The sequence below is a fragment of the Trichosurus vulpecula genome, chromosome 9 (genome assembly GCF_011100635.1).
Source record: "Trichosurus vulpecula isolate mTriVul1 chromosome 9, mTriVul1.pri, whole genome shotgun sequence".
NCBI lineage: Eukaryota > Metazoa > Chordata > Mammalia > Diprotodontia > Phalangeridae > Trichosurus > Trichosurus vulpecula.
Window position 1 is genome coordinate 189587806 of NC_050581.1, and position 26393 is coordinate 189614198.

Consider the following 26393-nt stretch of genomic DNA (forward strand, 5'->3'; position numbering starts at 1 on the left):
GATGAGATAGTTCTCATTTTCTTCTATCTTTCATTCTTTTGACTTTGTTTTATTGTTGCTTGATGCTTCTTAGAGTGATTAGCATCCATTTGCCCAATTATGATTTTTAAGGAAGTATTTTCTTCAATGAGCTTTGGATCTCTTTTTCCATTTGGCCAATTCTGCTTTTTAAGGAGTTCTTTTCTTTGGTGAGTTTTTTGTGCCTCTGTTACCATTAGACCAGTTGTTTTTTTTAAGGCATTATTTTGTTAAATTTTTTGAGCCTCTTTTACCAAGCAGTTAGTTCTCTTCTCATGATTTTCTTGCATTACTCTGATTCCCCCTCCCCCACCCCAATATCCTTCCTACTACTCTTATCTCTTTTTTTTTTTTAGCTCTTCCAGGAATTCCTGTTGGATTTGTGTCCAATTAGCATTTTTCTTTTCTTTTTTCTTTTTGAGGCTCTGCTTGTAGCTGTTTTCACATTGTTGTCTTCTTCTGAATTTCAGGCTTCAGAAAGCTAATTAGACTTAATGTCAGAAAAAAACTTCCTAATAATCAGAATGGTCCCAGAGTGGAATGGGCTGCCTTAGGAGGTACTGGGTTCCTTCTCATTGGAGTTCTTCAAGTATTTCAGGATGACCACTTGGGGATATTGTAGTGGAGATTTTTGGGTAGATATGAGTTTGACCCAATGATCTCTAAGGTCTGTTCCAACTCTGGGGTTCTGAGATTTCTTGATTCTGAGATTCAATCAACAACTAATCAACAGTAAGCAAATGACAACTATGTCCCTGGTGCTGTATTAGATTCTGAGGATACAAAGACTAAAGCAATCCCTGCACTTAAGAAACTTACATTCTGTTGAAAGAAACAAACATATTGGTATGCACAGAATAAATAACAAAATAAATACACTCTAAATGCCACCTTGAGATTCTATGATTCCAAGGGCAGGAATTGTTTGTTTTTGTCTTTGTTTCCCAATACCTAGTATAGTGCCGTGTATACATTAGGCACTCCCAATACCTAGTGTAGTGCCATGTATACATTAGGTACTAAATAAATGCCTTTTCACTGAATTTTGTGATTACAAAATTCTGTGATTCGAGTATATACATGGGAATAACTTTGAGTGACAGAGTTTATATTTTATTTGCTTTGAATCAATTATAGTTCCAAGTCAACCTTGAACTTCAAGTTTTTATTGTGAAAACACATTACAGGAAAAACAAATACAGAGAAATCTGCTTTGAGACACACCTTCTCGAAAAAAAACCGGAATAATATTGGAATAATTCATCCTCATAGCTGATTACACTCAGCTATTTATCCCTACCCTAGTCTTTGGCTCAGGGTCAAATCCAGGACTGACGCCATTGAAGACTACAAAGTAGTCTTGGCTGCTATCCTGTCCTCTCCCTATCCTTTTTTCACCCCTTGGATCCTTTGGTTATCTAGTTGTATTGTTGTACCTCACATCCATCACCCAGTGCCTTCTCCTCCCCTTTATTGCCCCCACCTATTCCCCCTTATTCAAATTTCCTTTCAGGAAAGGAGCTGATAATTTAATTTAATCAGAGAGTAAAGGTAGTATAGGAGAAATACCACTGTTCTTATAATCAGATGACTTGGAATTGAGTCTCAACTGTCTCTTACTGTGTGACCAGTACAAAGTCACTTATCTTCCTTAAAACCTCAGTTTTCTTATCTACAACATGGTGAGGTTAATATTGGTACTAAGTTCCTCATAGAGTAATTATGAGCCAAGTGTCCTGCAAATGTTAAAGTACTAGAGAATGTGAGCTAGTATTATTACCTGCCTAGCATGGCAGCTCCTATGCCATCTTCCAACAAAGGTCCTAATCCCTCTCTGTTCTCTTATCCTATGTGATCCTTGTTCACGTTTCCCCGTAAATATTTTATAGAGAATGTCCTCTACTTCTGAACACCTTTTTATGCTGGTAGCTGCTCTCTTTATGTGTACTATATGGATTCTATATTTTTGTTTCTTATTTTTCCTAAGCAATGCTTTCCCCTTCTTCTCTGATCACATGTATCCTCAGTAATACCTTTCGTATCGATGTCTTTTTATGACTCCTCTTGGACAAGTCTTTATTAGTGATAGACTGACTACTGAAGTAATGATTCCAGGATTCTTTATAAAGCTATGACCTTGAGCCTCATTCTGGTTTATTTACTCCAGTCTTATTCACCAGCTGATATCTCCTTAGTATTCTTGATACCATTCTAATTCCTCACTATCATTTAAAAAACAATTATCTTTTGCTAAGAGATATTTACTTTGAAGACGTAGGGAGAACAGAAGTTCAAACTCTTGTTCCAAGTAGAGGCACACTTTCCTGTCTACATTTCTGTGCCTGGGGAAAGTGGATTCAAACTCAGAGTGGTTGCTACAAGGCATTTGTCTCATACAGTTCACTTATAAATATGATATGGCTGATCGATGAGCTGTCCCCTTGCCTGGGGGACACAGTGTTTCTGTTGTTGGTTGATGCACTGCTGGGCAAGATCCCGCAGGTCTCTCTTTGGGGTGATGCTTGGGGTGGGTGCTCCATCCATGCCCAGTCCCTGGTATCCTCTGGTATGGACTTCAGTTCCTGTTGGTGGCATATTCTTTCATCCTTTCAAAGTTCTTAAGGCCATAACCAACTCTGATACTCCTTCACCTGAGAAGAAGAGATAAGAAAGAGGAGAGGCATCTTGTATTCACAGCCATGGGTAGCCCAAGCTGGGTTTGTAGGCTTCTGGCTCTGCCACTACCTCTGTCCCCATCTGGAGCGTTGAAGCAGCAGTCCTTGTCTTGGTCCCCAGCAGAAATAAAGGCCAGTTAGTGTCTTTTGTATTGACAGCTGCAGCCAACCAGCAGGCTTCCTTTCAATGTATAGTGAGCAGACAGGATATGGTCACAGAATACTTGTTTGTGCTCCAACATGGAGAGTGGGACACCAAGCATCCATGTGCAGGGATAGCACCAGGTAGAGCTTATTATGCACGTTCTCAAAGCCTAGGCTCTCCCTGGCCAGGCCCTCTGTTGCCCAAGGTAACTTAAGGAGGAAAAGACCCCTTACAATGGGGGGATGGGGATCAGGGAAGGCTTCATAGGTTTAGTGGTTCTCGAGATAATCTCTGAAGGAAGAGGAATCTGAGAAGAGGAGGGAGGGCATTCCAGGCATGGGGAATGGCTGTTGGAAATGTGTGGAAGTAAGAGGTAGGATATTGAGCTTGAGGAATAGTTAGCAGTTTAATTTGGCTAGAACACAGTGCACGAAATGGAACAATATGAAACCATGTTGCTGAGAGGGAGCTTGGCATAGCAGATGGGGAACAGAACTTGGGGTCAGGAAGAACTGGGTTCAAATCCCTCCTCAGACACCTACTAGCATGTGACCCTGGGCAAGTCTCTGTCTTTTTGTGCCTCAGCTTCCTTAAATGTAAATTGAAAATGTTAGACTTGATAACCCACAAAGGGCCCCCTAGCCCCAAATCTGTAATCCTGTGATCTTCTAGGATCAGAGATTTAGGGCTGGCGAGGATGCTGCAGTGGATAGAGCACTTGACCCGGAGTCAGGATGACCTGAGTTCAGGTTTAGCTTTAGACACTTACTAGCTGTGTGACCCTGGGCAAGTCACTTAACTTCTCTTTGCCCCAGTTTTTTCATCTGTAAAATGAGGATAATTTTAACATACCTCCTAGGGTTGCTACGAGGACCAAATGAGATAATAATTGTAAAGTGCTTAGCACAGTGCCTGGCACATAGTAAGCACTCTATAAATGTTAGCTATCATCATCGTCACCACCGCCGTCACCACCATCACCACCACCACCACTGTCACCACCACTACCACCACCGTCACCACCACCGTCACCACCACTGTCACCACCACTACCACCATCACCACTACCATCATCATGATCATCATGATCATCATCTATCCAGGGATATTTGCATTTTAATGGGGAACAAAGCTTTAGACCAAATAAATGAAGGAGAGACTCAGTAATGGTAGAATTTCAGGAGCCAATGAGTGCAGGTGTAGAAGACTTCTTTTTACCTAAAAGTCTCTGTTTATCCTTTCTGAGGGGTGGGTGCAGTGACAGGATATATGCAAGATAGGACATTGTCTTGGGGACCCCAGGGTAGAGACTGTCCACAGATCAGAGCTTCACTGCCCAATGAAATTGGTTTAAAAGAGGAATGCAGGAAGAGGATTGAGGACCCTTTCCATTTTGGGGGCCACAACAAAGGCATGAATGGGTATTACAGAGTAGGGTTACTGTACTGAGCCGTCTCTTGACCACACATGATTGTCAGCAGATCAATGTGGACTCTCCATCAGAGAGTCTGATCTGTGGATAGTCTCTATCATCTTTGGTCCCAATATCCTCATCCCTTTGGAGTTGGGGGAGGGGAGAAGGAAGGTCTTAGATTCTTCTCATCATTTTCTTGTGCTTGTATATACACACACCAGCTAATATGGGGCCTTTGTAAATCACAGAGTCTTAGCTCATTTAGGGTTTGAGTTCCACCCCTTCATTTCAGAGGTGAAGACTTTATGGTCCAGGTAAAATTATTTGCTTAAGTGAATTAGCGGCAGGGCTGGGATGACTACCCAGGTCTCCTAGGTCAGAGCTGTAAGTAGCAATTTTGGTGTCCAGGTCAGGCAGCAGAAAATGTGCCTACGAATCAACTTTGCACTTGATGACCTGAAACTAACACAAGTCATCAAGACAAATTTGGTTGATTAAGAGGTGGGATTAGTTACTGTAGCGGCTCACAGATGGGCTTCCTTTCTTCTTCTTTACTCAGTGTTATCAGCAATGCATGCCATCTGGTAGCTTTCTATTTTAACTAATTATTCTTTTTTAACCAGGTGCTAACCTCAGCTGTTTCCACACTGTTGAAAAAGTGTGTGTTAAAAGTATTTCTGCCCTCTAAATTTCAATATAGTTGGGCAAAGTCCCAGTTATGGCTCTGTGCAATATTCTTTGCATTGGCTTTGTATACAGTAGTTGCTCAATAAATGTTTGATGGCAGTGATTGTCACTTACTGCTGTGGGCACTTACAAAGCATGTTTAAAGACCCAGGACTTGCATACATTTTCAGTTAGCTTAAGAGATGACTAGAGGCTAGTGTCCAAAACCGTCATTATCTCTTCATTCTACTGCAGTTGGTCTTGATAATTATCCTGTTGCTGCTGCTTCGATGGATTTGTGATTTTATCGATGTGGGCATTTCTTTCATTGGTACACACCACAATCCATCCACATTATCTCATGGGTTATTATTCAATGTAACTGTGGCTAAATAGAGCCCTGACACACTCAGTGGCTGCTGTCCTATAATTATGTACTGACACGGCAGACAGTTGAGGCCTTCCCTTTGGGCTCTCTGCGTCAGTGACTTCATTTGAGCAAATTGCTCAGAGATAGGGTGCCATGTTTTTGTCATGTTGGGCTTATGGTCTTTATGTGGGAGAAGATAGCAGATGTGCCTTGTGTTAGAAGCAATATCCTAAGACTATCATGAAAAGATATTGACACCATCCTTGAAACTTTATTGGGTCAGAAGACTAAGTCTCTGGCTCGTGATGTGTCTTTTTTGTGGATTAAGTGCAAAAGTCCAGCCAACTAGGAGGCAAGAGTTGGTGTTTCTGGCTTCTGGCCGACAGACCATCGTGTACAACAAAGAGCCAGGAAAACTACACTTGACCAAATCAATGTTATTCTTTTGCTCAATATCCTTTTCTTGCTATGGCTAAATAAATCTGCCTTCGTCAGCGGTTAGATGTATGAATATTTCATTTCATTCCATTTCAAACCTGAACTACTAGACTGGCCTAAGTCAGGCCTAGCTTATGACATCCTCTCCCAGTTTAAAAGACTCACTTGGCAAGAAGAAAGCAGGGAAAGGCCAAGACTCTACAGAGTTATGGGCAGGGCTGTGCTAGAGTCAGGTTGTACCGGCTTTTGAGAACCGATTGTTTAATTTTCAGTATGAGATGTTATGGTTTAGAAATTGGGAAGTTCTTTGTAGCTGCAAATTAAGGCTTGGTTTATTATTTTGTAGATTGACTAGACTTACGAAAGTGATAGGGAAAATGTTAATAATGCAAATTAAATTTAAAAGTATGTCATGTGTTTTTGGAGAGCTGGTTGTTAAACATTTACCAGAACACCCTTGATTATGAAAATCTACCTTATTGACTAGCTGGACCAGTAGAATATGCAGGATTGGCTGTTGATAAAATTGTGATATAGTGAAAGCCCTCCCTCCCACCTTCCTTGCTGTGCCCTTTCCTAACTTTCAGCACCCCTCCCCTCTCTTTTCCCAGTGCTCTGTTGATGTTTTGAGACTCCTTCCTCTCACAGAGAAGACATAAGACAAACTCATTCACTATGAAGTGTTTGTGCCAGAAAGTCTTGGGTCCAAGGTCTATATCTGACATGTATGTCTTTGTGACCATGGGTGATCATTTAATTTCTTAGTGACCCAGGCCATTCTCTAAGAATATAAGTTACAGATAAATTGCTGATCTTCTATAAGTAGAGGAAATTTCCCCCCCCCAACAAAATCATCCTAGTCCCCCCAAAAGGGACTTGACTAAAGAAAGGGCAATGATTAGCTCCAAATAATGAAGCTCTGAGGATGGAATTTGAGGAATGGTGGGAGAACCTCTGGGATTCTGGGAGATATATTCTTGGGGGTGTGTGATAGTTCTTTGTAGAGCCCTTCAAATCTTAGCAGATAGCTGCTGACCCATGTACTCATAAGAGTGTCCTTGAGGTTGGGTGTCTGCATCTATTGGGAGGAAGGAATGGCTCTTGTTTAATTCTTTCCTGTTACCAATGAAGAGAAGTTAAAACTTTGTAGCCAATAAAGTCTCAGTATCTGATGAGCCTGTAAGTTGTCTTTCCCTAGGAGATTGTAAGCTTCTTCACTTCTGGGATGGTTTTGTTTTTTCTTTGTATCACCTAATAGAGTGAATGGTAAACAGTGAGTGCTTAATAAATGCTTGTTGCTAGGTACTGAATTACTGAGTGCAGAGGAAGAGGTTGAGCCAAATTGGCCAGATTTCTGTACTTCCTTACTCTGAGTCCCTCACTCTGGGATGGGGAAGGCAGGCTTGGGAAGTTACCAAGGTCAGCATATTCTACTAGTACTTGGCTTCCATGCAGGAGAGAAAGCTGGAGGGCTTGAAATATATCGGAAAGGCCTTCCTGTGCTCCTTCACTTCCTTGGTAGGCCCATAGTAGTTGATTTCTCCAAAGAGATCCAGTTTGTTGAAGGGCCTTTTGACACAGAGAAGAGAATTGGCTCGGAACAAAAAAGATCTAGATTCAGATCCTGCCTTTGACATTTGCTAACTGTGTGGCCCTGGGCAAGTCACTTACCCCTGTGTGTCTCATTTTCCTCATTTGTGGCCTAAAATAATACTGATAGTACTTGTCTCACAGGGCTATTTTGAGGTTCACATCGGATAATGTATGTAGAGCCCCTTGTAAACCTTAAATCATTTACAAAGGCCGGTTATTGTTTTGCATCTGTCTGGGGAGAGGTGACTGTAGATCTCAAAGACGTGACAGTGAACAATCACCATCACCACCGCCAGAGTGACAATCACCTATTTTGTGATTTTCTCTGAATTTTGTCCATCAACAATCAAGTTAATTTTTTTAGTTTAAGCTCACATTGTGGAAAGTCATAGACTTTTGGGGGCATATTCCTAATATAGCATCTCTCAGGAAGAAGGGGCTTAAGAGCCTCCAAGGGGAGGGCTCCATTGGGAGTCCTGGTCTAGTCCATGTCTGCTCCTAATGATGTGCTCAGAGCCTGCCTTAAAGGAGGGCCAGGATCACCCTGCCTAGAGTTGGGAGGAGTATGAGATAAGACTGTAACAATGGCTTGGAGCTAGATTTTGAAGGACTTTAAATGATGAACAGGGACCATGGTGAGGTGGATAGAGCACTGACCTTGGAACTGGGAAGGACTAGGTTCACTTCCTGCCTCTGGCATTTAATTGGCTGTGTGACCTTGAAAGAAGTAACACCCTCTTGGTGCTCCAGACAATTCTCTGAGGCTGTGAATTGTAGGGAAAGTGCAGAGCTGGACTGGTAAATGACTATGTCAATGAAATCAGTCTAGTCCCTGTTTGTACTTGATTTGAGAGGCAGTAGTGAGCCACAGAAGCCTCTTGAGTAAGGGGATGATTTGATCAATGCCAGGCTTTAGGAATATCACTTTGGTAACTTTGGAGGATGACTTGGAGAGAGGAAACCCTGGAAGTAGAGAGACCAATTAGGAGCCTCTTACTATAATCTAGGTGAGAGAAAACCAGTGCCTGAATTAGGGATGCTGTGGTGGGAATGGAGATAAGGGTCTGTGGAGGCAGAATCAGCAAGCTTTGGCTACTGATTGACTATGGAGGGGAAGGGAGAAGGATGAGGCTGCATTGCTGAGGTCTCTTGCTCAGTGCATGGTCTGTCTAGGGAAGGCTGGCTGTAACAAGTGTCCTTGAACAGTCAGAGAACTCTGGAAGGGATCATCTAATCCAATCCCATCATTGTTCAGAGGAAGAAACTGAGGCAGGGCTGAGCCTTTGTATCTCTGCTTACGATCCTGTATTATGGCATAGGGAAGTTAGGTCAATCAGTTGAAGGGAGGTCAATGAAATTCAAAGCCATAGAACTGATCAAGGCAGGGTGACTCTCTGGAGTCAGAGAAGCTGGGTTCAAACTCCACTATTCTGTGTGTATGACTTTGAGCAATTCACTTAACCTCTCAGCTTAGTTTCTTTATGTGTAAAGGGAGAGGGCAGGAATTAAACTAAGTGACCTCTGGGATGCCTTTGGGCTCCAGATCTGTGAGCCAATGATCCCCATATTGAGTAGTTCACTCTACAACAGGGGAATTCCTCTTCAAAGACATGTGAAGAAGACAGTGCAGTAAGTTTAGTCAAATACTGGGAGCTCCCTGAGGTCAGGGACTGTTTTTTTTTTCATTCTTTGTATTTGCTGTGCTTAGCACAAAGCCTGCACATAGTAGGTGCTTAGTAAATGTTTATCAACTAACTGTATCCGGGAGCCCTAGCTCAGGAATCAATCTCTTCTTTCCCTTTAGATAAAATCACAGTTTTTTATTTTTTAAAATAATTATTATGAATTTATTATGAAAAAAGGATTTCATACGAATTTGTGAATTTCCCATGTACAGCTTGTTTTTATGAATATATCCACTAGGTGGCGCAGTGCAAAGAGCACTGGGCCTGCAGTTGGGAAGACTTGAGTTCAGATAGGACCTCAGACACTACCTGTGTGACCCTGGGCAAGCACTTAACCTCTGCGTGCCTTAGTTTCCTCAGCTATATATATAAAATGGGGATAATAATGTCACTTACCTCCCAGAGATGTTGTGAGCTAATGAGATAATATCCTTATGTAGCGTTTGGTTTAGCGCCAGTTAGTTGTTTTTCAGTCATGAACCCCGTTTGGGGATTTCTTGGCAACGACACTGGAGTGATTTGCCACTTCCTTTTCCGTTTCATTTTACAGATGAGGAAACTGAGGCAAACAGAGCTAAGTGCCTTGCCCAGGGTTGCATGGTTAGTAAATGTCTGAGGCCAGATTTGAATTCAGGGAGCTGAGTCCTACTGATTCCAAGCTCAGCGCTCTCTGCACTGTGGCGCCACCTAGCTGCCTGATACAGAGTAGGCCCTTAATAAATGCTTCTTCCCTTTCTCATCTTTTAAAGCACATACCACACTGAACACTGCGCCCCCGTCTGGCCTTTTCTGAGCCTTCTTTTCTCCCTTCTGCACGTGTTTAACAAGCTTCGTTGGCATTCGCTTCTGTTCTTCTTGATCATTATCACTTTCTCCCCCTTCCCCCCGCCCCATAAGGCTCCTCCTCTCCCAGTGAGCGTTTGTTATAACAAAGTAAGTATAAACATCGGTGTGACAATTACACACAGTCAGGCAAAGTGCGCCTGAAAGTGGGCATCTCCTTCTGCAGAGCCAAGAGGGAGGAAGGGGGCTTCCTTCGGCGGCTTCCGGATTTGTGATCGGGCCTTGCGGCGACAAAGCACGGCAACATTGTTGCCCCTTGTGATACATTGGTCCCCTCAACACTGTTCCGCTTGCTCATTTCACTCTGCTTCCATGTTAGTTACCTCACCTGTAAAATGGGAATGGTAATTGCCCCTACCTCCCAGGGCTGTTGTGAGGGCCAAATGAGATAACATTTGTGAAGCACAGGGCATAATGCCTGGCATACAGTAAGCGCTACATAAATGTTAGCTATTGTGATTATCATTAATCTTATGTATCTTTGAATTTGTCCCTTTTGTTATTTCTTAATGACACAATAATATTCAATTCCACTTATAGATCATAATTTGTTCAGCGATTCTGAAACTTATGGGCACCTACCCCTCAATCCCCAGTTCTTTGTCACCACAAAAAGAGCTTCTATAAATATTTTTGTGCCCATGGATCCTTTTCTTCTTTCTTTGATCTTTTGGGGAATATCGTGTTTGGAATTGCTAGGCAAAAGGTAAGAACAGTTCGGTGATTTTTTTTAGGTATAGGTTCACATTGTTTTCTAAAGTGGCTGGATTACTTCACAGTTCCACCAACAATGCATGAGTGTATCTTTTCTCCCGCAGCTGCTCCAACCACTGTTTTTCCCCTCTTTGTCAACTCTTCTCATCTGATGGGTGTGAGGTGGAATTTTAGAATTATTTTAGTTTTCATTTCTCTAATTAGTAGTCATTTGGAGCATTTTAAAAATGATCGTTAGTGGCTTGTGTTTCATCTCTTGAAAATTGCCTGTTCATGTGCCCATATAAGACAGTAATTAATTGATAAGTGTTGTGTGTGTTCTGGCTGCTCTATCAACCAATTATTCCTCCATTTCTCTCCCTCTCCTTGTCCTCCCTATTCCATGAGACAAACAATACTATTGAAATTAGGTCAGTTAATAACCTTACACTGGCCTCTAAGTGTTTAAGTGAAAGGAAGAGTCAATCCATGTGGCAAGCTTCATTGTTGTCTTATTTTAAGAAATTGCTATGGCCTATGGCAGCCACCACCCTGATCATCAGCAGCCATCGACCTTGAGGCAAGACCCAGCGAAAAGATTATGGCTTGCTGAAGGTTCAGACAATGGTTAGCAATAAAGTGGTTTTTTAATTAAAAAAAAAAAAAGAAAATTGCTTGTTCATATCCTTTGACCATAAGCTATTGGAGGAGGATTCTTCTTCTTCTGTATTTATACAGATGGACTTTTAAAGGGATCTGGTTCATGAAGGGAAAAAATTACTCATGGGAATAAGGAGATTAAGTTTCCTATGATCCAAAGGGAGATGGAATTTCTTAGGGCCAGTTTAGCTGAAATGTACTGTATGAGAATATGTAATGAGCCTAGAAAAGTGAACTAAACACCTTTAGTCCTGTTGAGTGACTATATTCTGAACAAAGCTTTCTTTATGACAAATGAATTAATCTATTTTATTTTATTTCTTATGGGCATCTTCATGGTAAATGCTAGAATTTATTTCCTTTCATATTGAATAGGGGCCATGAGAAAGTTCGCTGAAAGATGAGGGGTACAGGGACCTCTAAAACACTGAGTACCCCTGGCATGCTCTAATCTATCACTGTCCTGAATGCCCTATTGTAGACACGCTATAGTTTGCTCACGCCTACCTCGAAACACTGAGTTCTCTTTCCTCCATGGCGCCATGGGCAGTGCTGTGGCTATAGTTGCACACAGCTAGCAGCAGAGAGAGACCATGTTATGAACTCTTCGGAATGTTTGTGTTGTTGGCCTTGGCTCCATCCATCCATCAACTAACATTTAGTTAGTGCCTACTGTATGCCAGGCACTGTGTTTGGGGACATACCTACATAAGTAAGGTAGTCACTGCTGGCTAGAAGCTCACAGTCTATCAGGGGAGATGGCCCTCTCTGGGCCCTGGGTAAATGTATGGAGGGAGGACTTGAGACAGTGGCAGAATGTGGGAGGACAGGGAGAACAGGTGCTGAGTTATAATCCTAGGAGACCGAAAGGTTGGAGTTAAGCAGTCAGCCTGTTTGATTGCAGGGGAATGAGTCCCAAAGGATGCTGATTGCATTAGGGGAAGGTAGCCAGGGGCCTTTGCAGAAAGAGGCTGGAGTGTCCTAGGGACACCATTTGGATTGGGGAGCCTCAGTGTCCCAGCTGGCAGTCCTGCAGATTGATGGTCTGCCCTTCTGCTTGGCTGCTGAGTCTCTTAGAGTCAGGGGCATGCGGCTTGCCCCCTTCTCTTGCTGCTCATGCATGCTGCAGCTGTGTGCTTTGGGCTGCCTCTGGTACCACTGCCCCCATCCCCACGGGGCTTTGGCTCCAAAGCAAGGCCACTGATTATCTAATGGTGAGAAGCTTGGAAGCAGTGATTGCTGGTTTCCTGACAACCATCCTTGGAAAATCATGCTGCCCCAAGTCTGGGGCTCCCTACATATGGTGGGACCAATGAGGGTGGTCCCAGAGGGAAGGGGTTCTGTACTGAAGGTGGAACTAGATCTTCTAGGTAATGGTTTCTGATCCAAGAGTGCTGGGTAGGGGCAGCTAGCAAGAGGAGAAGCTAGCCAGGGTATTCTGCCCCTGCCCTCAGGAAACTCCCAAGTCTAGCAGGTGGGGATGTGAAGAAAATTGTTTCTGGGATGACTGAGTGAAGGGTCCTGGATGTTGGTTTGTGAACTGGGCCTGAAAGGGTAGACTGGCTTTAGCAGGGGTGGGGTAGAAGAGGCGTTCTAAGTCAAAGAAGGGCCTGGATGGAGAATGGTGAGTTGTCTCTGTTGACCAGAATATGAATATGCATGCAGGACTAGTGAATGATCAGGGAAGGCAAGTAGAGGGAGCGTGGAGGGAGTCAAAGGTAAGGCCACAGAATTTGGAAAGTGAGGGGGAACTGAGGAAGGTTTTTTAATAAGGTAGGTGTGAGGACTGGACTGTGATCTGATCAGTGTATGGAACTCCCGTATGAGGAAGGTCTCTCTGTTGATGCTGATCGGGCCCTTTTCTACAAGATATAATCTTAGAGAGGAGCTTAGAGCCAGGGTGTCAGCCTCAGATAGAAATGGAGGCCGCTCCTCATATACTTAAGGATCCCTGTAGGCCTCATATTGACTTAGAAAACCACATATTAATCTTAACTCTATTTTATTTTATCTTTATTTATTTTGTTAAATATTTCCCATTTCCCTATTAATCTGGCTTGGCCATACTTGGCAGTGTTGTGGCCAACATGAGGCCTGTGGGTTATATCTTTGACACTCTGGGTTTAAAGCACTGAGATTAAGTGACTTGCCCAGGGTCATTCAGCCAGTGGCCTGGAACAAAGCCGATCCTTTCTCTACAGCACAGACTTGGAAATACTTGTAGCAACCGTTGTGTTTCTACCTAAGCATCTTCGTGAGGCATGGATACCAGTCAGGAGACTGTTGCGATAGTCCAGGCCAAGGTAATGAGCAATAATTGACTCCTCATTAAGGCCTGAGCTTGGCAGTGGGAATGGAAAGACCGTAAATGATGTAAGAGAGCGTAAGGAGAAGGCCAAGAACAGACCCTTGAGGCAAGCCTGGGTTCAGAGGGTGGGGAGGACAGTGAGCCAGGGAAGGAGATTAAAGAAATCAATGCTTGTCCACTTTGAAAACTTTGGAAGATTCAGGAAGAAAGAAAAAAAAAGAAAGAAAGAAGCATTTATTAAGTGCCTACTGTGTGCTTTACAAATAGTTCATTTGATCCTCCTGGTAACCTGGGAGGCAAAGGCTATTCTAAGTCTTTTAAGTCATTAACTTGAGGGCCGTAGACCCCAAGGCATCCATGGAGAGATTTCAAGGGCTTTGTAAACTTGGATGAGAAAATGACCTCTTCTTTTCACTAACCTTTAACCAAGATTGCACGTATCTTTCAGTTATGAATATGGGCAACAAACTACAGTAGTATGAACAGCACCTGGATTTTGTCACTGACAGAAATCACAGACAGCTTTCTTTTGCATTGCAAAAATGTCAAAATATTATCTACGCTCAGCATTGCTTTGAAATGACCGTGGTTATTAGCCAGATCGTGAAGGAGTGTAGTCTCCCTGTCTACGGCCTGTGTTCCAATAAAAATCAGTTTTCTTTGTAATTGTTTATATTTTATTTTCTGCTTGTAGAAACGTGATTCAGAGAAGATTTCGCCAGGTGCCCCCAGGGGTCCGTGACCCCAAAAGGCTAGGAAGCCCTGGTCTAAGACTGGGACTTCATTTATCCTTGAATACGCTTCCTCTGTTTCCCCAAAACGTAGTACAGAGTAGTAATATTTCTAACATGTGTTGATTTTTCTTAACTCTATGAGGAGCCCAAAGCCCAAAGCAGCCTTCCCCAGCTGGGCTGCAGCTGCATCCAATGACCACGGGCCGAGTCCTTACGGCCCTTCCAGGTCTGGGCTGGCAGGGTAGTGGTGGCACTAACGATGATAACAAACATTTGCATGGCACTCGAAGGTTTAAAGTGCTTTATGTAGAGGGTATATTTTCTAATTTGACCTCCCTTAGGACCCTGTGAGGGGGAGACTAATCGTGTTTTTAAATGTAGAAAATAAAATCCATAGGATCGCAAAGGAAACCAATTTCTACTGAATGTAGGCTGGATGCAGGAAGACTCCCTCTGGACAACGGCGGTGGCCTCCTAGCAGCTTTGCTTTCCTTCACCATCCAATTCTCCTCCCTTCCCATTCCCATCTGTCCTTTGTCCTGCTGCCAGAATAACTCCCTGATGCTTAGATCTAGGCATGCTCTTCTTCTGCTCCAGTGGTTGTGTTTAGTGAATGAAATTCAAACTGTTTTTTGGCATTTAAGGCCTTTGGTGATCTGGGGAAAGAGAGAGATGGTGTGCTGCAGTGGAAAGAACCCTGGCTCTGGAGGGACAGGTCCTGGGTTCAATTTCTGTTTCTTATATTTGGCATCAGTGTGACCACAAGTGGCCTCAGTTTCGTCATCTGTAAAATGAGCCTGTTGGACTCAGCCTCTAAAGTCCTTTTTATCTCTAGGGTCAGGATCCTTTGAGATGGTCCCGCCCCACCTTTCCAGTCTCGTTCTCATACTCCTCCTGCTAAACGGGATTTCCCTCCCTTTCTCCCAAATGCAGTGGGTTTTCCTACTTCCATTCCTGGAACGCCTTCCTGCTCTCTTCATTCGCTGAATTCGTAGCCTTCCTTTCAAGCCCAGCTCAGATGCTGCCCCCCCCCATGTCCAACCTTCCACGATCCCCCAAATGATAATCACTTTCTCTTCTAGTTCTGCCTAGCACGGAGCTCCGCAAATCATAAGAATGCTAATAATAGTGATGACGACGATGACGATGATGATAGCTGGTGTCTATATGGCGCTCTGAGGTTTGCAAAGCATTTTAAAAATATTTCATTTGATGTTCAAAACTGTGGGAGGTAGGAGCTATGTTTATCCCTGTTTTCCAGATGAGGAAACAGAGGCAAACAGAATGAAGTGACTTGCCCAGGGTCACACAGCTAGTAAGTGTCTGAGGCAGGATTTGAACTCAAGTCTTCCTGCCTCCAGGTACCAAGCTCTACCCACTGTGTCATCTAGCCATCTCTACCTACATAGTAGGCATTTAATATATTTTGGGTCAAATCGGAATGTCTAAGATTGTAAATTGTTTTCAGCGCTTTGGAAGCACTCATCTCGGCAGGAACAATTGGTAGCACTAATTACAAATCGTTCTTATGTAGTCCTTAAAGGAGACTTCCTTATGACAGCATTTGTTGACCTTAGTTTGATTTACTATAAGCTTTGGAAAGTAAGAAGACAGGATCCAGACAATCTCGAGTTCGGCCTGTCCTTCCAATTAGTCCAAATCAGTGCAGTTTAGGTAGATGCTTCTTTCTGTGTTTGGCTGTTTCCTGGGCACTAGGAAGACTCTCAGCTATGCTCTGAGGCTATGATCCGCCTAGTTGCCTATTTCCTGGTTGGCTCCAATGACTAATTTTTCTCCACTGGCTTATTTCTGTTTCCTTGCCTGTTCATAACTACTGTAATCAGGTTCTATTTGTGAATGGATGGAATGTTCCGTAGTAAACATACAACTTGTCCCTTTCCACTGCTTTTCCAGGCAATGACAAGTGCCTCCCCTTTCCTCAGCTGGGCATTTGGGTAGTATTTGCTACGACAAGTGGTGGTCAGTACCAGCTGGGGCAAGTTGGTGTTAATATAAACCTCAAAAGCCTTCATACTCAACTGCCAGGGGGAGAAGATGCAGACACTAGTCCTTCCTTGGGTTGTGGGAGATCCTAGTATACCATTCTATGCATAGAGAGACTCCAGAGACCCTGGAATACCTTGAGGCCATTGCTAGGAAGACCATTGCCTAGGAAAGATCAGGGCAGAGGAGCCCTCCTGTATACCCTATAAATTTCAGTGCCTTGAATCAAAGGTCCGTTCACCTGCCCCAGTTATGATCCCAACCCTTTCTAGCATTTGGGTTGATTATAGCCCTGGGGGCTAGAAATGAGCACGTTGGTGTTGAGACAGTGATGTTGTAGGTGTTAGACTCAGTGCTAAGGAAATGCTTGTTGATTGGTTGATGAGCACCCACTATTTTTCAGGCACTGTGCTAGGCTCCAGGAGATCCAAAACCAAAAAGAAAATAGTTCCTACCAATGGGGAGCTTGCCTTCTATTGGAGAGACAGCATATCAAGCGTCATAAGTCACTGTGCTGTCACACTATCACTCCCAATTCTTCATTTGGGAGACAACCTTTGGCTGATGTGCCTTTTTAAAGGGGGCTGGGTCGGTTCCCAGGTGATAGATCTGGGCCCATATGTAGCATTTCAGTTTGGTAGGATCTGACAGAGCTCATTCTCCATTGGCATAACCATTCAGAGCCCAATATAACCCTCACACCACTATGGATCATGGGACTAGGACTTTGATGGAGATGACTTTAGGGAAGACATTGATAAACTGGCTGGTACCCAGACAAAGTTAAGTAGATGGTTAAGGGTCTTCAATCCATGCCATGTAAGGGTCAATTGAAGGAACTGGGCATTTATGCCATGGCAAAGAGAAGACTTGGGGAGGTGGATGATTATAGGTATCTTTTTAGGTACTTTGAAGGGCTCTCTTATGGAGAAAAAACTAGATTTGTCTTACTTGTCTCTAAGAGAAGAATTAGGAGCAATAGGTGGAAATTGCAAAACACGACTTTAGGCTTAATGTCTGAAATATCTTCCTCACAATGAGAACTGCCCCAGAGTCTGAATTGGCTGACTCGAGGGTAGTTGGTTCCCCTTCATTTGAGACCCACAAGTAGAGGTTGGAGACCACTTGTTGGACATCTGGTACTGGGGATATTTTTCAGTCTAGGCTTTACTAGAGAGAGCTCTTCTAACCTTGAGATTATGTGATTCTGAGTCTATGACTGACCTTTTTCATGTAATCAGCAAGATTCAGACAAGGGATGAAGCAACTCTTACTCCTTGCCTTTGAAGTCAGGCCATGTTACACCACTTTTCAAAAAGGTTCATTTTTGGATAGAGTATGGGGTGGAGGAAGTGGTATGGCTTCCAATGTGTATTTTCCTCCAACCCTGCATAAAACATTTTATTAGGGCCTTTGATAACCATTTCCATAGCAACAAACAATGGTGACTCTATTGCTTGGGGCCTCTCATCTCACTCATCACATTCTACTCCCAGATGCCCTATGGATCAGAAACAAAATTAATATTTAACAGCAAGACATCAAGATGTTGCCTTAATTGCTTTTTCTCCTTTCAGAAGGACCAAGCCCTGACCCTATGGGGCCTATTGGCATAATACAACCTCAAGCTAGGCAGCCTGCCCACTTTGCAGCCAGCCAACCATAGATTGACTGACAAGAGACCAGGGCCATGCTAGACATCATGGAGTGGGGAATACAAAGGCATAGAAGACGTAATTTCAAGCCTCAAGGAATTCATAATGCAGGTGCTGAGGCAGCTTTAGCTTCCATGAGAACCAGAATGTTAAAGGGCCTAGAGTCCATCCCATGTGAGGATCCATTGGAGGAATTGGGCATGTTGACCTTGCAGAAGAAAAGACTCAGGGGGTCATGGTAACTCTCTTCAAGAATTTGAAAGGTTGTCATGTGAAAAAGGAGTTAGGGTGATTCTGCTTGAACCCTGAAGGAGAATGGGGAGGAATAGGTGAAAGCGGCAAAGAAGCAAGTTTAAGAGTTCCTGACCACTGGTGTTCAGTTATGGACTTGTCCACAGGGTTTTCTTGGCGAAGATACTGGAATTGTTCACCATTTCCTTCTCCAGTGTACCCCATTTTATGGATGAGGAACTGAGGCAAATAGGGGTTAAGTGACTTGCCCAGGGTCACAAAGTGGCAGGCTATATTTGAACTCAGATCTTCCTGACTCTAGGCCCAGTGCTCTATCTCCCGTACCACATAGCTGTCCCTCCTGACCAGTAGGGCTATCCAAAAGTAAAATGAGTTGCCTTAGGTGTTGGGTTCTTTCTTCTTGGATGTCTTCAAGAAGAAGAGGGATGACTACTTTTTGGAGACATAGGGATTCCTTTAGGGCATGGGTGTTACTGGGTAACCTCTGAGTGCCCTGCCAGCTCTGAAGTTCTGTAGTTTGGTGGAATTCTCATATGGGTGGAGCTAACCCTTAATATCATGAGAGTTTAGAGAAGACAGAGATTGGCTGGACAGGAGTAGTTAGGGGATGTCTCATGGAGGAGGTAGGCATTGAGCCCAGCTTTGAAGGATATGTAGGATTCTGACAAGTCAAGGAGAAGAGGGAGGCCATTACAAAGTTGCATCAACCATGACTAAAAATCACTAGGTTTTATTTTTGCAGATACTTTGAATTCACTTTTCTGTGTACATGTTGTAACCATCCAATAGGAAATAGGCTCCTTGTGGGGAGGGACCGTCCCTAACACTAAGCATATACCTGGCATACAATGGGTGCTTCATGAGGGTTTGTGGAGACTCTCATACAGTGGAAAAGACACTGGACTTGGGGCCAGAGGATCTAGGTGCAAATTCTGGATTTGTGAATTGTGTGAACTTGGTCTGCCTAGGGACTCAGTTTCCTCATCTTTAAAATGAAGGAGTTAGACCTTTGTTATTGTTGTTTATCCATGTCTGACTTTCCATAACCTCATTTGGGCTTTTCTTGGCAAAGATACTGGAATAGTTTGCCTTCCCTTCTCCAGCTCATTTTACAGACGAGGAAGCTGAGACGAACAGGGTGAAGTGACTTGTCCAAGGTCACACAACTAGTACGTGTCTGAGGCTGGATTTGAACTCAAGTCTTCCTGACTTCCTGCGTGAGCCACCCAGCTGCCTAGATGTGGTTTAAGGTCCTTTCCAAATCTAATTCTCTGCTCCTGTGATTCTGTGAATAACCACCAGAAAGAAAGCTTTTGACTAGGATGAGTCAGGAGATGCAGGACATGATGCCATGCAACCATGACAATCACTCTGGTTTGGGACAGGGAATAGAATGGTCCAGATAAAGTAATAAAGATGACAGTAATGATGATGAAAGCTAGCATTTGTGCCGTGTTTGCTGCGTGCCAGGCACTTGCCTCCCTTGAGCCCCACAACAGCCTGGGGAGGTCGGTGCTATTATTATTATTTCCATTTAACAGATGGGAAAACTGAGGCACCCCGAGGTTAAGTGAGGTCTTCCTGACTCCAGGTGCGGCGTTCCATCTACCACACCACCTGGCTGCCCAAAGCATGTATAAAGCATGTGAGGCATCTTCATTATCATCAGCCTTCACGCTTGCTGTGGCCCTGGGGATGCAAAGTAATGGACCTTAAGAAGACCACTGGGCTGCCTCAGGTCTCTAGCTCTTCCCTGCCCCAACAGTCTTATCCTTCTCATTTTGACAGTTTCCTTTCTATTCCCAGGGTCTTTACCTTGAAGTCAATCTGCATTCTAGAATGTTCCAGAATATTCTAGAATGCTTGGACCCAGATGTTTTACATGTCTGCTTTTTTTTTTTAAAGATGAGGCCAAACATTTCCATATCTTAGGTATGGAAATGAGCTCAGAGATATACTTTATTAATAGCTCATTTGAAAAAAGAAGAATTAGTTTTAAATATGAAAAGCAGGTCTAATGTGATAGAATATCAGACTGAAAAATTGAGGGTTGAACAGAGAAAGCAGGCAATTATGCAAGTGTGGGAGATGGAAATAATGAGCAGTCAGCTGTTTCGTGGGACCGAGAGGCTTGGGCTCCACCTCCTAAAGGGTGCTGGATTGGACAGCCAGTGTATATGCCCTCTGTCCTTAGAAGAGAAGCCTCAAAAAATTGATTTCCAAGGTGTTTGGAAATCTTATAGCTTCATCCTCTGCACAGGCACCTAAGCCATCTTCCCAAAGTGCAGGTGTGGCTATGTTACTCTCTTGCTCAAATCAAACATAGACTCCTTAACTCATCTTTTAGGACTGTCCACAATTTGACTCCAACCTGCGTTTCCAGACCCTTTCAAATTACTTCCTGTCATAAAGCTACATTTAAGCCAAATTGGGCTAATAGGCAGTGATTCCCTGACTTGGCATTCCATCTCCCACACTTCACAAGCTACCTCTTTTCTCTCCCTGACTGCCCCTTGCCCTGCAGCCTGAAATATACTTTCTCCTTATCATGGCCTTTTATTAACCTTCTCTTTCTTCAAGACTCAGCTCTCATGCTGCCCCCTTCTGGAAGTCCTCCCTGATGCCATCTTCCCACCCACCCTCCCGGTTATTAACATTCTTTTCATCCTCAAATTCCTTTAGATTTACTTCTCTGAGTACAAGTTATATCCCTTGTGAGAAGGTTAGCGTCTTGAGGGCAGGGAATGTTTTATTTTTTCTCTTTCTGTCCCCTGGATCTTGTACATAACAAGTATATAATAATTATTGTAATATTGAATTGGGTTGCATTTGAGAGTACAGTGTTAAAATATACCTGTTTTCACTAGATGCCTTTCAAGACAGATCTTTTTGTTGTTGTTTTAGTCATGGCTGACTCTTTATGACTCCATTTGGGGTTTTCTTGGCAAAGATACTGGAGTGGTTTGCCATTTCCTTCTCCAGCTCATTTACAGATGAGGAAACTGAGGCAGACAGGGTTTAAGTGCCTTGCCCAGGGTCATACATGCTGGATTTGAACTCAGGAAGAGGAATTTTCCTGACTATAATGAGTGCTCTGTGCACTATGGTAGTACCTAGTGGCCCCCTAGCTGCCTCCCCGCCCCCCCCCCCCACCTTGGGAAAACTCTGACATCCAGTTTAAATTCACCTCCTTGCTTCTACCTGTTGCTTTTAATTCTGCATTCTGGGGCCATGTGGAACAAATACAATCTCTCTTCTACCAAGAAGTTCTTCACTAAGGCAAAGACAATTCTTGTGAGTGAATCTTCAGTGATTCCTAACTTTTTTCTGTTCTGCAAACTCCTTCCAACAACAAAAATATATTGTGAACCCCCAGAGCAATTTAATACACTACTTATAATATTCTGCAATTACTTACTTCTTAAAGTGCCATTAAAGAAACCTCTTGGACCACCTTGTGAATCCCCGGGGAGTTTGAGAACCACTGAATGAGAACCATTGAAGTCTAGTTGTCAAAGCTTTCCTCTCATCCCTTGAAATTGCTCTCTACCTCTCTCATACCTAGTAGAGGAACAAGCATTTAATAAGCACCTACTGTGTGCCAAGAAATGTTATCTTATTTGATCCTCATTACAACACTGAGAGGTAGCTGCTATTATTATCCCCACTTTACAGTTGAGGAACCTGAGGCAGACAGAAGTTAAGTGACTTTGTTCAGGGTCATGCAGCTGGCCAGTATCTGAGGTCAAATTTGAACTCAGATCTTCCTGACTTCATGCTGAATGCTCTAACCACTGCTCCACCTGAGTATTCTGACTTGACACAAAATGCACAAAGGAGCCCTTGATCTCAATTGGTGAGTGAATTAGCAGCATTTGTCAATTTTCTGTCATGTGCCTGGCATCGTGCTATGCAGAGACATAAAAGAAACAAGCCCCATCCTCATGGGGCTTCCTCTAGTAGGAGCTTCTTCTAGTAGGCGTTTCATAAAGGCTCAGGTGAATAAATAGCCTAGCAGCCCTTGGCCATGCCTTCAGTGACTGCTGCTGTCGGGTGATATACCAGCAGGGATGGACATGTCAGAGGGAAAAGGCTTGAAAGTGACCTCCATGGAGTCAGTTCTCAGCCCCTTTACTTTGGAGCTCATCACCGATCCATCAGCAATAATTTGCCTCCCTCTTGTGGCTCAGCATCAGAATGTCTACTCCCAGAAATAGATAGAGAAATCTTTGGTTACTTGGGAAGTTTGGAATGCAGGCAGGCTTTTTAGAAGAGCCTGAGCTGTGAGCTGGGAACTCTGGCTGCCTTTTAACTCTTCTCTGGGTGGGCGATCGTTATGACTTCCGTTTTTCTTGCTGTCTACAATCTCCTTTCTGAATGGCCTTCACTTAGAGCATGTTTTTGTTCAGGTGTTTTTCAGTCACATCTGACTCTTCATGACCCCATTTGGGGTTTTCTTGGCAAAGATACCGGACTGGTTTGCAATTTCTCTCTTCCACTCATGTTATAGATGAGGAAACTGAGGCAAACAGAGTTAAGTGACTTGCCCAGGGTCACACAGCTAGTAAGCATCTGAGGCCAAATTTGAACTCAGGAAGATGAGTCTTCAGGCCTAGGGCCTGATCCTAAGGGGACAAGGTGACGTTATTTGTTGGGGAAGAGGGTAAGATGAGAGGAGAGCATGGCAGTGAAAAGCCTTGGGCTTAGGGGCTCAGGGGGATTGTGAGGGCAATGGGCCAGGGGGAAGAAGACAGCTTTGGGCATGGGATAAAGGAAGTAGCTCAGGAACAAACTTCTCTTTCAGAATTTAGCTTGGGATCATGCCCTTGTTCCAAGTACTTAAAAAAAGTGAAAATAAGCAAAAGGGCAGGCTTCCACCCCACTCCTTGTCATTCACCCTCGAAGATGTCACAATGTCTAATTAATTACAGAATGCCTTGTTGTCACACAGCTGGTAAGTGTGTCTGAGGCTGTATTTGAACTCAGGTCTTCCCAGCCCTGAGCCTGGCACTCTATCCACTGAGCCACCCGGCTGCCCGTATAGCAGGTCATTGCTATACCTGTTCAGTAAATAGTACAAGGTGGTTTTTGGCTGATAATTAATGGGCAGCTCACTGGTGGGGCCTTGTGAGCAACAGGCCTTGAAAATTCCATCCCCCCCCTTTTGAGTGACTCTTAGAATCCTTCCTCCCATCCTAGGTGCCCAAGGCTTGTATGCTATCATTGAAGTGCGGGTGGGTCCTTCTTTGGGGTACCCACTTGGGTCTGCCCTTCCTGGAAGCTCTGGACCTTTCTTGGTCCCTGTCTCTCCACTGAAGCTCTAATGTTAAATCAACAAGCATTTACTGAGCACCTACTATGCACCAGGCATTATGCTAAGCACTGGTTAATCTTAGAGGGAAGACATTAGCGAAGCCTTCTCGCAAAAGGCAGGATGTTAGTGGGGACCTGAAGGAAGCTGGGGATGCCAGGAGGCAAAAATGAGGAGGAAGGAATCCCAGACATGGGGAACAGTTAGTCTGGAGAGTGAATGTCTTGAGTGAACTACTGCAAGGAGGCCAGAGAATGTGGAGGAGAGTAAGGTGTCAGAAGGCAGGAAAGGTAGGAAGGGCCCAGGTTGTGCAGGACTTGAAAACCCAAACAGAGGATTTTATATTTGGTCCTGGAGGCCAAAGGGAGCCATTTGTGTTTATTGAATAAGAGAGTGACACCCTCATTCCTAGGCTTTAGGAAGATCATTTTTACATCTGTCTGAGGATGGATTGGAGTGGGGAGAGACTGGAGGTAGCAGCTATCTCAATAGTCCAGGTGTGAGGTGATGAGGGCCTGCCCCAGGCTGGGGGCTGTGTCAGAGGACAGAAGGTGCTGCAGAAGTGAGATCGATGGGCCTTGGCACCAGCTTGGATCCGGGGGTGGAGTTAGAGATAGTGAAGAGTCTAGGAAGATTCCTAGGCTGTGAGCCTGAAGGACTGGGAGAAGGGTGTTGTCCTCTACAGGAATAGAGAAGGTAGAAAAAGGGTAGGGTTTTAGGGAAAAGATAATGAGTTCTGTTTGGACGTGCCGAGTTAAAATGTCTGTGGGATGTCTAGTTTGAGACGTCCAGTAAGCAGCTGGAGACAGAAGACTAGAGGTCAGGAGAGAGGTCAGGACTGGATAAATCAATCTGAGAAACATCTGCATACAGATGATAATTGAACCCAAAGAAGCTGATGAGACCATCAAGGGAAACCATGTAGAATGAAAAGAGCAGAGGGCCTAGAACGAGCTGCGGAGTTTACCTAAAGTTAGCAGGTGGGGCCTGGATGAAAATCCCATAAAAGAAACTGAGGCATGGTCAGATTGGTAGAGCATTAAGGAAGAGAGGGTGATTGACCATGCCTGAGGCTGCAGAGAGGTCAGGAGGAATGAGGATGGGGAAAAAGTAACTTTGGTAACTTTGGAAAGAGAAGCTTCAAATGGTAAGGGGGGAAACCAGACTGCAGAGGGGTAAGAAAAAAGAAGAAAGCAAGGGAAAGTCTTTGTGGCAGCTGGCTTTTTAAAGAAAGAGTTCAGCCATGAAAGGGAGGAGAGATTTGTAGCAGTGGGGATGGATGGGTTAAGTGAGGGGTCTGCAGATTGCAGGCTGAGTCCTGTGATCTGTTCCACAGAGTCTTGCTATATGATTGGGTGGAAATATAACAAGCTATTTTTGTATCCAGGGCAGCTGGTGTGAGAAACACTCCCAATAGGGGTGGAGAAGGTTGTCATGAGGACTATGGAGGAAGGAGTAGTCCATGGGTCCAAGAAGAAGAGTCTGAGGTTCAGGGTGCACTGTTTACTCATCATTTTTGCTAACTAGCTCATAAAGCGTGCTTGTTTCTGTGCTTTAAGGAAGGACTGAAAACATGTGCGCATCCTCTGAATTTCATGTCTCTGTAACAAAAAACCTGTGGCCTTGCCCTAGTCAGAGTTGTGTTAGCGGGTGATAAAAGCCCTGATGTTGGGAGAGATTGAAGGCAAAAGGAGAAGGGGATGGCAGAGGCTGAGATGAAAAGAGAATGTCATGGAAGCAACAAACAGGAGCTTGGACGGACTTTGAGAGATGGTGGAGGACAGAAGGGCCTGGTGTGGCCCATGGGGTCATGAAGAGTTGGGCCAGAATAAGCGACTGAACAACAACTACAACAACACAACACAACACCACCGCCACCACAACACAACAACAACACAACACAACAGCATCACCTCCCTGAAAACATGTTTGCATTTGAACAGGGAGTTTCACTTTCTCAATTTGCCAACGCTAACTTGAAGCTTAAGTTGGGTAAAGCCTGGTTTACATGCTGTGATTTGGGGAGCCTGAGGCAGAACTGATGCTTCCTCAAACCCCACTCCCCACATCCAAAGGACCAAGGCTTGACATCTTATGTTAGTTTAAAGTAGCATTTCTCAAATGGTGATTCCAAAAGAAAAGAAAGGAGCGGACAAACACCTCCATGACCAAGTTGTCTGGCTCAGTTTCCACTTGTCCAGTGGGCCTTGGGCTGTAGGTGTGATCACACCTGAATGTGCTTGGCCACAGGTGTTCTCCTGCCTGGAGGTGCCTGGGCTGCCTTTTTGGGGCCTGGGAACCTCAGAGCTCTAACGGCTGCTGGCTGCTGGGTCTGGGCCAGGGCTGGGGGGCTGAACTGGCCCGGGTCCCTGCAGGATACCAGCAGGCCCAGCAGTGGTCCCAGCGACGCCAAGGCTTCTGCCTTTTGATCCCAGATCTTGTGCTAATACAAAGCTAGAGGGAACGTCAAGGTCGGAGGTGGGAGTCAGCAGGGACAGTTCCAGCCTCGAGCCTCAGCAGCCATGCTCTCCAGAGTCACTTTCCAATTTTCCCAGAACTGTCTCCGTGTCTCTGCTCTGACTGTCTGTGCTCGGGGGCAGCTCTCACTTACCCTCCGCTGGCCCCACTGGGTTTCTGCTGCTTTTTCTTTTTCTTGGCTGCTCTCCTAGTCCTCATTCCCTCCCATGATCCTAACCTTCTTGACCTTTTCTCAAGCATTCTCCCTCCCCTCCCCCGCCTCCCCACCAACTTTCTCTGTTTATTTGTTCTGCATTCGCTGAATCCCAGAATCCCATGGTTAGGAAGGGCCTCGCTGGCCATCAGATTCTACCCATCGATTAAAGGGGGAAAGAAAGTGACTGAATTTCCGATCCCTGACATTATGCACGCACACAGGCACGCACACAGACAGTATGCAATCCCAGAACCG